This window comes from Sinohyriopsis cumingii, chromosome 12 (genome assembly GCF_028554795.1).
Source record: "Sinohyriopsis cumingii isolate HCF-2022 chromosome 12, ASM2855479v2, whole genome shotgun sequence".
Classification (NCBI taxonomy): domain Eukaryota; kingdom Metazoa; phylum Mollusca; class Bivalvia; order Unionida; family Unionidae; genus Sinohyriopsis; species Sinohyriopsis cumingii.
This window is the reverse complement of record NC_142972.1, coordinates 68088861-68106041: the sequence shown is the minus strand read 5'-3', so window position 1 is coordinate 68106041 and position 17181 is coordinate 68088861. Positions and strand designations below refer to the sequence as shown.

Here is a 17181-nt window from a genome sequence, read left to right as displayed (position 1 = left end):
CCCCACCCCTTCGAAAAATTGAAATGACGTCCCTGCTATTACTATTTCTAATCTGTTATTCAGCCTGAGCCAGCGCGTTGATATTTGCATGAATCACGTTTTGCCTCCCCCAATCGGGGCCCCGAGTGGTCTAAAGCGCCTTCCGTTACGGATCACTGCCATCTCACCTCTGTCTGCGTGGGTTCGATTCTCAGATTCGGCCAATGTGGGTATGTGAGAAAGCTTGCCAGTAGCTTCTCGTGGGTCGGTGGTTCTTTTTGGAGTTTTCCCGGGTTCTACCTCCACCATTAATACTGGCCGCCATGTATAGCCTATCGTGTGCTAAAAAATGGCGTTAAACCCTACAGCAGCAACAGCCTCCCCCAATCAAGTTTTGACCCCCACTCCCGGAAAAAGTTGAAATTACGTTCCTGGCTACGATGTCTGCAATGTGACAGTTTGTAGTGACTAATGTGGTAAAGTTACTGTAATAATTTGAAAGAGTTGACCTGAAACTGTGAAATATTATAGCGCTGACTTTTAGTTACTGAACAACGATATAAAGGACCAGGCTGAGGTATGCATAAAGAAAGTTGCCGCTAAGAAACAGAAATGATCGAAAACCTTTCAACCAAAATACTTTAAAGCGGGCTCAGCCCAACTAAACCAGATTTTGACATGCCGAGAAAATAGAGCTACTATAAAACCGGGTTAATATTGATACAGGTACTAGTGAACTTGGAGTAAAGAATCCACAGCAATAATATAATTTAGACGGTTTGGGTAGACATTCAGAACTGCCATTAATCTCTACCTATGGGGGCATCCTAACTCATGTATATGTTAATTACAAAATCTCAAAGCAGATATATGTTTTATGCCAAGGGAATAAAGTAAGGAAAATTAATAATCCTACAATTCACCTGAGACCTAAGTTTTGTGATGTGTAAATTGCGGTGTACAGTACAGTCATTTGAAACCCCAAATACATTTCTCTTGTATCGAGTGCATGTCAGTGCCTGTTGACAGGTGAACAATGTACATGTAGGGTGTGAGTGTCTGCGTTGTGAATGATAAACCAGAAAAGTGATGCCATAATAATTGCTATTGAAACTTTCTGTTAGTAATTTAAAAAGATGTATATATTAAAACGTGTACATGACAAAATCGATCCTGTGGCAGACAAACACTAGATATCAAATCTCTTGCTTCATGTCGAAAAATGTATTTATAGACATTTTAGCCGAGTAAAATTAAAACTTGTTTACCGAATATAATTCATGTCGTAGTTGTCACGGTGCGACTAGATTGGTTTTCGGATAATTAGAGCAAGAATATGTCTATAAATAGTGATATAACATAAGTGTGCTGTAGTGTGGTCACGTGTGGTATGATATCACTTTATCAAGTGGTTCTCTTAGTGCATGCATACTCCGTACGTGACCTCTAAAACACCTCAGGTCGTCTGGATGGTTCTACGTTTCTCATTCTCTCCGTCTCTCCAAGTCTCTGTCTATTTGTCTGTCTGTTAGAAACCCTCACTTTTCCAGATTAAAAGGCTGAAATAAATTCAACGAAATTGTCAATAGACACACATACAGCATAATTATTAATGTGTGCCTATGTGCAGGTCTGGATAGGGTCAATTGTGTGTGTCTGTGTCTCTGTGTGTGTGTGTGTGTGAGAGAGAGAGAGAGAGAGCGAGAGAGAGGAGTTCGTCCAAAATTTCGAAAGGGCGCCATAGCAAACGTTTAGGTGTCTTTTTACTCAAAGTGTGAATGATACCAAATAATAACGTGCGCAAGAATAAAAGGATCGTCAAATTTCGAGTGACATGTGACTGTACATTTATGAGTGTGCACGTTGTTTAAGGATGGGGGTTCTGATTCGGCCTTGTGTGTGTGTGTGAGGGCCGCGGGTTGGATCTATGTGCCCAAGGAGAAATTCTTTAGTAGGCCCATTCCACTTTAATAGTATAACTGCGGTGCTCCCCCCCACCCCCGGGCCGTAGTTGGTCCCATTACTTTTCAGTAATTAATATCTTACATCTCAAGTACTGCGACCTTTAGCGAGTTCATGTGTAGGATCGAATGTGTTAGGGTGACTCTAAACAGAGAAGACAGCCTTGTCTTTGCAAACATTTGAATGATTCGGTTTCTCCTTTCTCTGACCAATTGGAAACTGTATAGATGTAGAGGGGTCTTGAGAAATGTTATGAGTGCGAGATGCTTCATAAGTTGAGATTATACATCTAGCCAGAAACTGTTTAGTGTTAGATAAGGCCATTCGCAAATTCAAGGCCGATCTTACGGATCATACGTTGAATATTTGCTATTTGTGAAACAAGAATTGACAGAGAAGTTAGAAGTGCATCGAATAAAACTTCAGTCATAACTTCTCGGTCAATCGAAAAGTCATTAAAATCATAGACATCGTTCGCAACTTTGAGATCAATCATACAGATTATACCTAGAATGAATGTCGATAGATGTAATTTTTACTACTTCGGCTATTTACGAAACTAGGATTGACCGAGACTTTACCAATGATCGAACTATTTTTTCTTTCATTCGTAACTTCATGGTTAATCCCAGTCAATCCAATCATAGAAATAGCCTAGGTGATCCAAATAGATTGAGCTTCTGTATTTTCGTTGGAGAATTGGCGCAGAACAAAATGTATGATTTTGCTGTAACATTACTGCGTCGCCATACATCCGCTGCATATTTCTGTCTTGCAGAAAAAGCCATGGTCATTCTGATTGACCTAAGGTTTGAACTGGATTTTATAAAATTCTTAAACTTGCCTTTGAGCATGTGATATTTTGACCAGCCTATTGCGCAGAGTTTTGCTGTTGTGAATTCATTCTTAAAAACATGTATATAAGTCTTATCCCCGCTGCAGTCCAAACAAAGGTACTTTTGCATCATAAGAAAACGTAACTCTGATAGTGTAATCACACAGCCCTTATTATCTGTGAAAAAAAGTTTTAAGTTGTCATGTCAGATCTCTCTCTCTCTCTCTCTCTCTCTCTCTCTCTCTCTCTCTATATATATATATATATATATATATATATATATATATATATATATATATATTGAAACTCTTTTAATCATATTTTAGTTCATTTATTCTGGAATGTAGAATGTGATACGGATTTTGTTTTGGTGAGTGAGTGAGATTCCTTGTCGATAATCTACCTCAATCATAATGTTTGCACAAAATTGTAACATTTGCATCCAAATTTCATTAATCCTCATTTTACCAGGATCAACAAGGTACAGTGCACCTGTAAGGTATGTTTCAAATTATATACATTGTAGTAATGACACGACATTTATCACTACAATACTCCTCTCACTTATATGCTGTTTAATTACAGTCACCGTAGCTTATGAGTGGCCATTCCTTTGTTTATGTTGTCGTCAATTGTCTGTTGTAGTTTTCGCAAGTTGAATATTCATCGTCCAGTAGGCAATATCAAGTATACTGGTCACATGCTGCGGTGGTCATCCTGTCCATTACTCATAAATGAAGTGAGGGTAGCCAGCTTGAAACAAACAGTAATCACTGCACTCCTTTCTGGCGATAGGTCACACAAACATGTTACTCTTACAATATATCTATTTATCCACGACCCATGGATAAAAATCCATTGATAATAATAATAATAATAATAATAATCATAATAATAATAATAATAATAAGAAGAAGATGATGATGATGATGACGATGATGATGATGATGGCAATTTATTCTCTCTTGTATTTACACCCTAACTAACGATTGGTAACCGTGACATCCAAAGTCATACCTGTTTAAAAAATGCACGTTGAGCATACATAGATGTACTTCCAATATGTTTTGTTCCATAAATTTGTGCCTGGTCATTACAAGCGGTACAATATAAAAAATACGAAAGTCAATGGCTTGTATCACGTTCTTCTCCTTTTACGATATCAAAATTTTAAATATATGAATATGTGGCGGACGATATTAATTTTTAATGACAACAAAATTATTGAAAAGTCAAAGCGAAGAGACTCTTGGTTAAAATCAACATTCAGCCAAGGCATATAAAACAAGTGGTTGAACAACAAGGAGTGAGTGAATGGCTAGGTAAGAAAAAAATGGAGTTAAAATGATACACCTTCATTTAAAATATGTCAACCATTGTGCACACAGTTAAAAAAATAGGGACGAAAGAAAAGGGACAAATACATTTAAAAGAAAGGAACAAATAAGGGACATGAAAGGTCAACAGTGCTCCATTTTAGATCGAATCGTTGCAGACTCGATGGCGAATTAATCTGAAAATCTGTGAATTTTCTGTTTGCAGATGTTCGATCTCGAAAGGCCGAAGGAAGAAGCGAGTTGTTATAAAGACTTGTTCTAGTCTGCACTAACAGGAAATTGTTTATATGACAGAAGTCGTAGCGAGTAACTTCACTAACAGCTGATGTTTAATCAGCGATGTGAGATAGCAGGGTTTGAACTAGCTTTCATTTTATACAAGAGTGTTATGTTGGTGTCTTTGTCGTCTGGATTCAAGACTTACCCATCCTAGTTCTCGTTGTAATGTGCAGTTGTAACAAACCACATTACTATATTCCAGAAAGGGTCTTATAAAAGATCTAAATATAATTTCTAAAATTTCTTGTTCAATTGGAATTTATGCGTTACTGTTTTGACCATGCCGTTTCGTTTATTTAGTCTGTTTGTGCTTTACCTCCTTTATTCTGTGGTTGATCGTATATAGTTCCGGACGGAAGAAGTTGTTAATTTTCCTAGAAATTGTCAGGGATTCAGTCATAGAAGGGTTGAAAGATACAAGGAAATTATTTGCCAAATGAGATTTTATTTTCCAAGTCAGAATTGAGGTTATAAGCGGTTACGACGCGATTTTTTACGATTAGAAAGAGACTTGTATTATGTCCAAATAAACTTATCTTGGAGGGTATATAATTTACGTATATCAAGGAAAGGAACAGACCTAAAGCGAATTTTCGGGGCACACCAGTTCTAATAAATCTGCATTCTGAAAACACGACCGGAAGTTCACTCCTTGTCATCTGATTGTGAGATAGCTTGAGAACGTTTTCACAAGGCTTCCTGTGATACCGATAACTATTAATTTGTGAACAACACCTTTACGCTACACACGATCCACCGCTTTACGTATGTCGCAAAACACAATAGTCATTTCCTTACTGGAATATATTGCTTTGCAGAACGTATGAAAGAGGTATGCTAATTTATTTTCTGTGGAATTGTCAAGAATAAAACTAGACTGGAATGATATGATGTTATTTTCACGGAAGTAATTCAGTATTTGTTTAAAAACCAGTCTTTCGAAACCTGGCCAAACTTAATGAGAGAACGAATCTGATTTCGGTTTAGATACGATGAAATGGTCGCTCTTCTTTAAAGTTGGGGAAACGTTTGCTTCTTTCCAAGTGTCTGGAAAGATTGATTCTCTAAGAGACTGGTTAAAAGGGCAGAATACAGTCATTCAGGCCATCGGGGCAGGAAGCCTTACCACGACAAAGGCTTATGAAACATTTTGTTTCTTGTCAAGGGTTAGTTCCATGAACTTAAGCTTGTATCCGCATTTAAAAGTATATCTAGAAGATTAACATTTGATTCATCTAGTACAGTTTGTTCTATATAAAAAGTATCGTTAAATAACTCATTTTTGTCAAATTCATCTGCGAATATCGAAACCTTATGTTAAAGTCATGGAATAGAATGTGGACGGTGAAGGCTGATGAATATCTTAAGTACCGACAAGCAGTCTTTGGATGACAGTGTATGATTTCAATGTTTGTGCTAATTTCTCTTAATTTTTGTTTTGACTTTTACAATGCGGTTGTGATCCATGGAGGTTGTGATATTTTAACTTTAACAGTTCTGTTCGGAATACATAGGCTATCTATACAAACTATGTAGTCAGTGACATTTTGGCATATATATTTGCCAATATCGTCACATTTATAGCAGTCCCAGTCAGTAGTAGATTCTTCATGTATCAGGAGCTTCTAGTCGCCTTGGCAGTATAGCCATTAATTTATCCTAGATTTACAAGTTTTAATGAATTTCAAAGTATTGAATGGGGAAAGTGCAAGTTGACATGGGTGTCATATGTCAATGGCATTATGTAAAATATGATCAATAAGTTACCCATCGACTGATTTTTAATGACTATAATTACCTGAAGGCCAGGCCCTATGATTTGCGAGGCCCAAGAGTGCGGGGCCAAAAGCAGCAAGCGATGAGCGCGGGGCCCCAAGCACAAAAAAGCATTGCCTGAAAGCGCGGAGCCCAAGGCGGTTGCCTCGTTCCCCTTGCCCTAGGGCCGGGCCTGATTACCTGTGTAACGTCGTGAGATAACCTCATCAAACCGTAAATCTGCAAAGTGAAAACATCTCTCTCTCTCTCTCTCTCTCTCTCGCTCCGGTGGCCTAGTGGTTAGAGCGTCCGCTTCGGATGCGGGAAATCGTGGGTTCGATCCCCGGCCGAGTCATACCAAAGACTTACAAAAATGGTACAAACAGTTGCCTCGCTTTCTTGCTCAGTATTAAGAGGTTAGTGTTAGGACTGGTCGGCCTGGTGTCAGGATAAGGTGACTGGGTGGGACATCATGCGACATGTCTGCAGCATGATGCCCCAGTGCTAGACATCACTATAAAACTGTCACACTGCAGACATCGTAGAATAGCGATATGACTGAAAAATCATATCACACGAATCCAGTGATGGCGTAAAAGCGAGTACAGTAGCGCAAAATTTAATGTTATTTATTTATTATCAATGGCGTTAAAATGAAAGCGCCAAAATCGAATTGGTGGAAATCGAGCGTCACCTCTACTCCTTTATCTAGAATTATTTCAACCTTTGCCAATTGTCCTGATTCATTTACTTTTTAGAAATAGAGCTCCCCTCCAGCCGCCATAATCTGTGTAACAATGATATATTTAGACTATGTAGATGTTCATGATAATGTGGAACCTGATGGTCACGAATTTCGTTTTACTCGATACCTTTAGAAGGATTTTTCAGATTGAAACTAAATTTGGTATTGAATTTTATATTAAAAGACCTTAAACAAATTTCACTCCTTTATGTTTCTTTTGAATTAAATCTGAACTTAACGATTTCATTTTCACGCGATAACTATGGAATCTCTTTATGGATTCAAATCCAATTCAGAATGGCTTTTAATATTAATAAAACATTGAACTGAAAATGTATTTTTGCCATCATAATTTGACTGATATGATCCCTGCATTTTGGACTTCCTTCAATTAAACCCTGTTGTAGGTGACAATCATATCCTTCTAACATGCTTATGCGTTTTTATCAATTTTGTAAATAATAGAATAAAAAGATGGACTGACGATTTATATAGGAATTTACGAGTAGCGTCCTGAAATAACTGACTTTCAGTTATCACTCTTGTCATCTTCTGTAATTATGATTGTCACGTTTGCCTGCCCGCGATTACGTAAGTCAGGAACAAAGGAATGGGTTAGCGCAATGAGTATGTCGACCCTGCACTGTTACGGCGATTTTGTTTGTACAAGAACCCCCCCCCCCCCCCCGTTAGGTGTTAACACTAGCATATAGATGTTAGAAGCTTTGTTCTAAGAACAAAGGACCCTCAACGCTATTGTAAATCTCCCCGCTTTGACAGATGGCCTGAGGCTCGTCTGTTAAGTGGACCGACTAGGGGTAGAATTGATATCCAATAAGAACTGATGAAGGGTGGGGCCATCAATTCGAACCAGAACTTAACAGTCATTTGAACTGATAACAAGTTAGTGATTTGTAAGCCGTCGTACTGGTAAAGCAGAATATACTCACTCCGAGGGAGCCACTCGTGATTTGGCGGGAAAACTCTTAGTACATTCTAAGGACAGAAAGCTTCGTAAAGGTCAGTGAGTTATTTGCTCGATTGTTGCAGAATGTTACGGCATTGTAATTGTAATTAAGGGCAGTATGTATATTTACTTACTAGAATCGTTAGCACGTAGAATTACCCTTGTATTGTTTAATTTACATGCGTACTTGAGAAATGAGCTATGATTATGTAGATTGCTCGCTCGTCAGAATTAATATTGTATTTCGCTATTTAGTTACTTCGTAGTAAACTAGTGTATTTATTCATGTGATATTCTAGATTTTGCCATTGTGAATTAAATGGTAGCTTGCAAAATGGTTGCAGTGTGTAAATTTAAATAATATGAATATTTGAATATTTGTGTACACTTGTGGGAGTGTAATGTACAGAAATGCGTCGGATTATTGTGATATTATTGAGAATAATGAGATTAAGAATATATATATATATATATATATATATATATATATATATATATATATATATATATATATATATATATATATATTGATGTGACGCAATTTAGTGATTTCTTTATGATAAGTAGGATACCGCTCTTATTGCAACGTTGTTTCTATAAGAACGTGTGTGTTTTTCGATGTGCACGAATGCGTGGCCAAAGATGTAGATAACCTTGATCTGATGATTGATTGATTGTTGATTTAGTGTGAGCGAGATGGCTAAACAAATGTTAACGTCCTTGTGTTTTTCGTAGGAAGCTTTTGGGGACAGAGTAGTCAAGTCCCGAGTCTCAGAGAGACAGGATAGAAGTAGGCGGAGAACGCCGGAAGGAGAAATAGAGAATAGAAGTAGGCGGGGAACAAGCCTCGTTGAAGGAGAAAGAGAGAAAGAAAGGAGGAGGAGAAAGAAGACAAAAGGGAAAGAGGACAGGAAGAATCGGAGAACGCCGGAAGGAGGAAAGCAATTTGCGTAGTAAACACAGATGAGTAGAAACCAAGTACAGGGGAAAGCCATCTCACACTATAATCACGTGATGAAATAGGTTGTCACATGGTCGAGAGGAAGTAGATTGGTTGAGAAATTAATATCGTTTAATTTGTATTAAATTGTTATTCTTTTGGATTTCACCTTTGTGTTCTTAATAATTTAATTGTCGGTATTGCTGACTGGGGGCTCGGAGCTTTACCTCTCTCTATCACTAATTTCACTTCCTACAAAAACGAGCCAGAGTGGGAATTCCACAGTAATTCAAATAAATATTGGGAGCTCCCCACCCCAACGGATAACAGTGAGTCACATAGAACTTCACAATGATGAAATGGTATACATGTCTATATGTATGTATACATAGGGTTATTAGTCAGGACTTTAAGACCGTTACAATATTTTAGGGTCACCCGAAATATACGCAATAAATGTAAGCATATTTATAATGTATATAGGAGGTGTTAGAATGTGACTATACCAATCTGGCAACGCCCCTTTCATGTATTCACTGTGTTAGTGTCATAGTCTTACGATTTACATATTTTATGTAGCAATCCAAATCTTAAACCAAAAATATGAAAATTATGCATTTATGTGTTCTTAACTTTCATTAAAATCGCCGACTAAACGGCCAACCAATTACCATATATTGGAAATATTGATGCGGAACAAAATGATCGCTCAAAGTAAAGTCCATTTATCCTGCCATTAATCCGAACAACATCAGCCTTTTCTACAAGCCGAAAAATACCTCTACTATTTTAGGCGATTTAATTACCCTTTGGAAAAGAAGAAAAGAAAAAGAAGAAAAAAAAAAAGAAAAAGAAATGACACAGAGCAAAGAGTCTACATTTTTTGCGCAACAAAGTAGTACGGAATATATAATATGTTTTCCAAACGTGCATAGACTAAACAGCAGCAGTTCAATGAAGCATATTCTACCAACAACAAAAATATGAGCTGAAAGTAATTAGCTCGTCTCTGTCTCCTGGGATGAATAACTTTCTTTAATGAACTCTCAAACGTCCTGTTTAACTGCTTTAAAAGGACGTTTATCAGTTTACTGAATTTTCAATAAAGCGATTTAATTTATTTTCTTTAATTTAATGTCGAAAACTGCTGATATCTTTTCTTTTGCAATACTTTTCCCTATCTATTTAAAGCTTGGTGTATAACGTCTGGGTAAACATTACAAATGAAAACGTTTTTACATGCATCCAGTCAGAAAAAGGCAGTTACACAGATGCATACCAGACATACTAGGTCTGCCCAGTGTCCTTGCAGAGACAACGATTTCCCAAAACACAAACGGTTATATGTACTTCTGGTGGCAACAATGTTCGCACCATAAGGAACGGAGTTCAGATTACCTCAGTACGTTACGAACATGAATAAACACATTTCCGAATATCTTTTGCTCTGTTTCAATTCACATCAACATGGAGTTTTCGAACATATTATGGAAACCTAACTATACAAGAAAACCCATAAAGAAACAAAAATTATTTAAATTTTCTCCTGATATTTTCTTTTAAACGCTCACATATTTGCTATACCGCCATGTCGGCCAATTCTGCGCGTCGGGTAATTCTGCGCAATGATACGTCATTTCTGTAAACATTAGAGCACGTGTTATTTTTGTAAACAAAATCCATTTTGTATCAAGAAAGTACGATCGTACTTTAATTAAGGAAAGTGATGTTCATAAAGTGTACAAAAATATCCCACATTTAGACTCGAAATGCACATAATGATGTGATTTCTAAATGGCAACGTTTAGACCCATTCCATGACCTTCTTGAACCTGTAACCCAGAAAATTCGATTTAGTATGCGTCTTTTAGAATCATACAAATAAATACATTATATAAAAGATGGAAATGTGTACCTTAAAACAAAGCTGCATTTTAATCCAAGTTTCCAATTTTGCAAGAAGTTGTCCCACACGTACAAAATCGTCTGCTACCCGTCTCTACTTGCCGTTAGAACATAAATTCTCAACAAATTCACCGGCGTATAGTCTGTTTCTAAATTCTGTAGCAATTTTTCCCATCAACAAGGCGTTGTAAACACATTACATCCTACTCATTGTTGTTTCTCTTCCACGTAATAGCTTATTTTTCATAAAATTTTGAACTTGCCTAACAGTTTTACAAGATGGGTTTAGTTGCCTTAATATATCTTTTCATTTAATGGCATTTGTACTTTGAATTTTGTAAAACTAGCTATAAACCTGACCTAATTACTCGACTGAACTGCTGACAAAGACGTGCCAAAGTAATACATTTCATTTCTTTAGCACGATGTATAAATATTACATCTTTTCATAGCTGTGCGCAGAATAGGCCGACATATCGCGAGTCAGGAAAACAGGGGTGGGGTGGGGGGTATCCTCTGTATCCAAAAATAATATTATTTTGAACAGAATATTCTGGTGACAATTGCATCTTTTCAAATGGTAAGCATTGCTGTATTTTATTTTTGTCAATCGCTCGAATTCGGTATGCGTTTTGCTTCAGTATTGGAAACGAAAACCTTAGGTGCGCAGAAATGCCCGACAGCAGTGTAAATCTGTATCGTGTCGTGGTACGTCTGTCAGTCAGTACACTATATGCACGTGACGTCACATAATCTGTCAGATTTTGCTGGTGCCTGGCCAAAATTAGTAAACCAATTTTGCTTCCGATTCGCTAGAAAGTGACGTCATTCCCAAAACGAATAGTCTGGAAACTGTTCCCCGTCCCCGCTTCAACATTTCCACTGGCGCAGTGTATCACAAGAAAAGGATGGATATCCGGTACTTTTACGATTATGCAAGATGATAGTTATCAGCGGTCACAACAGTACATAAAGTGTCATGCAGCTGTCAGTGAAATGCCAGCCGTACTCTGCATACCTCGTCTTTGTGGAATGTCGCTTTTACTTATATTTAATTCAATAAAGAGTTATCGTTTTGTTTCGAGAGCTCTCCAAATAAATGAGAAAGCTCAATAATTGAAAGGTTGCCATCAATTAATAATTTGTGATTTGTTTACTTCAGTTGTAAACGTGGAGACCTCTACAAGTGAATAAGAGAGGTCATTAATTCAATAGTAGAACTCTCTAATAGAATTAGATACCTCTTCAATTTGGTATTGGTTAGAAAAATCTCTAAATGAATTAAAGAGGTCTTTAAATGAATTAGAAATCCTTTAACTTGGATTATCGTGCTCTCTTATTCACTTGTAGAGGTATCTAAATACTTTTTCTTGGCGTCGAAACCCAGCTTCGTTAAAATTAAATAATAAATGTTCTCTTTAATAATTTTGCAGTGCTTGAGTACTCATGCATTCAGAGTAGGTTAACACTATCGCTAAAGAAAATGGCTGCACGATGAGAAATGAATCTGGTGTTCATTGCTGCAAATAGATGTCGTCCTGCTCTTAAAATTCATGGAAATCAATTATATAAATATGGTTCCATCTGAAGCAGGACATCCAACAAGATCAACAACACTCAATTTCTTTACTATACTGCTTTAAACCACTTTCAGTTCTGGGTATGTGAGAAAGCTTGGTAGTAGCTTCTCAAGGGTCGGTGGTTCTTTCCGGGGATTTCCCGGCTTCTTCCTCCACCATTAATACTGGCCGCCATGTATAGCCTATCGTGTGCTGAAAAATGGCGTTAAACCCTACAACACACAACAACACACTCTCAGTTCTAATAATACTTTTGACCACTCTCATATCTGTGTTTTTCATATATTGCATGTTAATATCTCTGTACCATTGAATATTTAATTGAATTCGAATAGTTCAGAGCTGTAACATTGTTAAATTTTAGGAGCGTACCATAATGAAGTTGTAGAGCAGGACGAAAAAAAATATCATTACTTTAAATTTCCGGATCATAGACTGCTTTATTAATTTAAATGGCTTTAACAATTTGAAAGTGTTTGCAGAACATAAATAATTTCACAAAGCTATATTGGCTTGAATTCGCAATTTATGGAGAGGGCATATAAATATTTCCTGAGCTTAATATGAACACAACAATATAGGTATTCAAGAGATTTTTATTTATAAGTTTCGACACTGCTAAAATGTCAGGACGATTATGTGGTCACGATTATCTGTGTTCAATAAGAATAAGTAGAAACGATATCATGAAATGCTTTAGAAAAATTTCTGATTTAAGCATTACGTTCATGGATGATAACACTTAGATAAGTAGTATAAACATTGATAGTACGAGGGTCGGAAGGTGTAGCAAGAGGAAATAATATTTTTTTATTTTTATAGAATTTGGATAAATACATTAACATGTGTTTAGCTGCATTTACATGTCAACATTACGAGATAAAGTTTCACTAATAGAAAAAGAATGTGTGGAATAAAGTTCAATTGATACGCGTATATCAAGTAACTACTTTTGTCTCGCCTGCATAATCGTGGTAAGAATTAGTGGTGATATTTCAGATCACGAAAGCATCTACATGTTGTAGTTTTGTGTTACATTTTTGAAAGTCACGTATCTACTTGGTAGTGTCTGTACTTAAATGACATATTGAGATTCGATTCCTCTTTGTCCAACGTTTATGTTGTTGTATGTTAAGAGTTCCTTGCATCACAGTTAAGAAAGTTAAGAATTTGCAATCAAGTTTTCAGACTCATATCTTGCAGGACGGAAATGCATTCACCTCAAACTTTGGCAAATCACTATCGATCTACAGATTAAGGCCTTGCTCATCCAAAACAATATACAACATGTTCTTTCATTTTTTTAAAACTTGCATATCTGACAATAGTAGCAAAATTTAATGGAAAATGTAAGGTAATGTTACCTTCGGTGTAAAAATATTATAAGTTAATATACTATGAGTCCCCGTCTTATTAGTCTAGCTTACTTAGGCAAACAGCTGGTACAGTCAGGGCTACAATGTACAGATTTTGCAATAACTTGTTTTAAAAATCATAAATCAACCAGAACAGTGGCTGAATTGAACTTAAAGTTTAGGACATGGTTCTAATGCCAGTCTCAGCACTACTTATTACGACATTTCAAAGGCTGTTTCAAGTATTTGCATAAATTAAATTACACTATTTTAAAGTCGAATGTAGAGTAAATCTTTCAAATTATAAAATTAAGTATGAAACGTTTGTCTTGAAACATAAACAGCAACATGTATACAATACTGCCAAAATCAAGACAACTTTCATATTACTCATTTTCCAATGCATGTGTACTTTGTCAATTCATTGCATTTTATATTTCAATCTATGCCAAATCTCAACACTTTACTTAGTCAGGGATTCTAACATACCATTCAATTTTCCTTCCAAATTATCTGATTACTTAGTCTTTCAGTTAGATCTATTCCAGACCCTGAAATCAAAATCGGAGACCAAAGTACACGATTCTTGTAAAACATGCCTCGATAATCCAAAAGTAAGAAATACTGAAGAATGATATATGGAAATACAGTCAGTCTGAAAACAGATATGCAGATTTGGAGTCGTCTCAATTTATCAACAGCTGATTGGTCAAATTCTAGTGGCATATAACAGTTATAAATTGATCTGAAGATCATGTGTGATAACAAAACTAATGGCGTCAAGTAGCGTCACCGTATTGTAACCAGTGACATTAAATAATGTCTGTTTTTACCCGTCGCAAAATGTGTGTGTGTGTGTGTGTGTGTGTGTGTGTTTTAATAATTAAATAAACACAATGGGAACAAATTTTCCACACTTCTGGAATAGCATATATTTAATAAAATGATTGTGCCATTAACTCTCGTTTATCCTTACCGATTAGTTATAACAATCACAGTTCGCTGAAGCTGTACAGATGAAGATGATAGATTTAAGATATGGACAGTATAGGCCATCACTTCAGAATTAAAAGCTACGCCAAGTATCAGCGCATTAGCAGCTGTAGCAGTTTTTAAACATGATTCATAAAAAGGCTGCATTTTTTTAATTTACCATAATCCATTTAACTGCGAGATATAATTTTGTATTCGTTAAAAGTTTTACCTTATTATGGCGTTAACATCAAGCAAACATAGACGAGTAGAGATACCGGCCAGCATAAAAAAGAATTGCCAGTACAAAGAAGATTACGTAAAAGCTGCCATTCAAGATATCCGCTGGCATACTAAAAATGACTATCATTAGACATTGGCAAGTCGACAAGTGCGGACATAATTAAGACAAATGGTTGCCCGTACCTGCCAACTCAGCTGACCTAATCCGCGCTCTCAAGACCAAACATCACCAAGTCGTTGATGAAGTAATCGTGTGGTTCTTATATTTATTTTGAAACAAGTACATGTTGGAACCCCACCAATGTTATTAAAATATTCACAAATAAACCTCTGTGCCAAAAAAAGCCTTGTCATATATTCAACTTTGAATTTTTTTTATTTTTTTTTCGGGGGGGGGGGGGGGGCAGGAATTACCTGCCCAACACTACTTTGGCCATCAAAGTTCAAGAACACAACCGCTGTTATGTAACAAATATTACATATTTCTTGACATACACTCTGAATAGAATTCATGAAACCTGTCTGTGTTTGGTGAGACGTTTATAAACATATGAGAACTCGTCTGGCTAATATATCATAGTCCATCCACAAACTGGCTATACTTTGTTTGTCCAGTTCACAAAAAGAATCAGCATTTCATTTGAAACTCTGTCAGTTTTTCATCACTGACACATCGTGTTTATTTCCACTTCCATATTATTTAAGATTATCTACTTGTCTTTATTTTGAGTGTGTGTGTGATTTGAATTTTTAACGTAGCGTCAAAAATTTTCCAGTCATATTGCTACGATGTTTATAGTGCGACAGTTTAAAGTGATGTCTAGCAGTGGGGCATCATGCCGCAGACATTTAGCATAATGACCCACCCAGCCACATTCTCGTGACATCAGGCCGACCAGTCCTTACACTAACCTCTTAATGCTGAGCGTACTGCGAGGCAGCTGTTAGTATTATTTTATAAGTCTTTGATATGACTCGGCTGTGGTTCAAACCCACGACCTCCCGTATCCGAGATGGGCGCTCTAGCCGCTAGGCCACCGAAGCTGTTTCTTGATTTTGAACATCTAACATCATAAGCGTTTCAGATGTTGTACAAGCTGTAATCACACCACTCTTTATGCCAATTTCCTTAAGATACATTGCTAGATGCATGACAGATCACTGACAAGAAATCAAACCGTTCCTTTGTCAGTTTGTTATGCAGCCAAAAATAGTTTCTGGTGACCAGCAAGTAAGTTGAAAAACTGTACGTTTGCCGGGGTCAACATTTCTTTAATTGCTCTACTTATTATATCGCAGGGTTTGTTTCTTTTGGCTGGATATCTTCTCTGATTCAGATGCATCAACATGTTTCACTATATCTGGCTATATTTTCAGATACATGTTGCACACAGGTTTATTCTCCAGCGAACGATGAATAACATACTTTAGTAGATTACAATGCCTTTGGCGTCATCTTAGCGCTGCTTGACAGGTTCAAGATCAAGACGTCTTTCTATCTGTCCAACGATGTGCCGGAAGAAATCGTTTTACGCCGACAACAATTGTCGAATTAATACATTATAAGGGATTTCTCCATTTAAATTAGAGAGGTCTCTAAATACATTTCAGAGGTCTCTAATTTTAGTATTGAGGTCTCTAATTATGTTATAGAGGTCTGTAGTCTCTAACTCTGTTACAGTGTTTACAAGTCAGAAAAAGTATTGGAGACAAATTAGAGAGGTCTAAAATTGATAGGTTTCTAATTGTTGTAGAGAGATCTCTGATTCAGTTGTAGAGCTTTCTAATTTATTTGGAACAAGAACTATATATTGAATTGAATATATGTAAAAACGGCAACCATACGCATTTGCCTTCGGGTTTGTGTATGAAAGTTAATACGATACGCAGCACACGACACCCTCCTAATTCTCCACTACTTAATATTTTGTTTATATGCATATGAAAGTATACTAACTTTCTTCATGCCGTTTTGCTAGTTTTCTTGTTTCAGTCAGTTAGATGTGAAAAAGAGGGCTCAGAAAGTAGCAGCTTATCGTACGTTCTTTCATACCGCATTAATATTTCAAGTTGACTAATTTGTTTTAAAAAGGGCGCGTCAGTAGAATTTCCAGTTAAATCAATCAAACTCACAATCCCTCGTTCTGTACCCCTGGAAGTGTGCTCGTTATGTAGAATCTGGGACAGCATAATCATCGGTATAATGCATACTATTTTTCATGTACTCACCCAACTGTTTCGGTCGTAATGTAGAACATGGATATTATTGTATAATCCAATCATATGATGATGACGTCAACATCCGAGTCTTTGAAAGTATATAAAGG

General features: G+C 36.6%; 1 long non-coding RNA gene across 1 annotated transcript; it reads left to right on the top strand.

Moving 5' to 3' along the window:
- Nucleotides 1–3146: 3146 nt before the first annotated feature.
- LOC149786653 (uncharacterized) lies at nucleotides 3147–8967 on the top strand. The gene is made up of 2 exons (XR_016424999.1): nucleotides 3147–7912; nucleotides 8595–8967. It is a non-coding gene; the product is annotated as an uncharacterized LOC149786653 (long non-coding RNA).
- Nucleotides 8968–17181: the final 8214 nt, after the last annotated feature.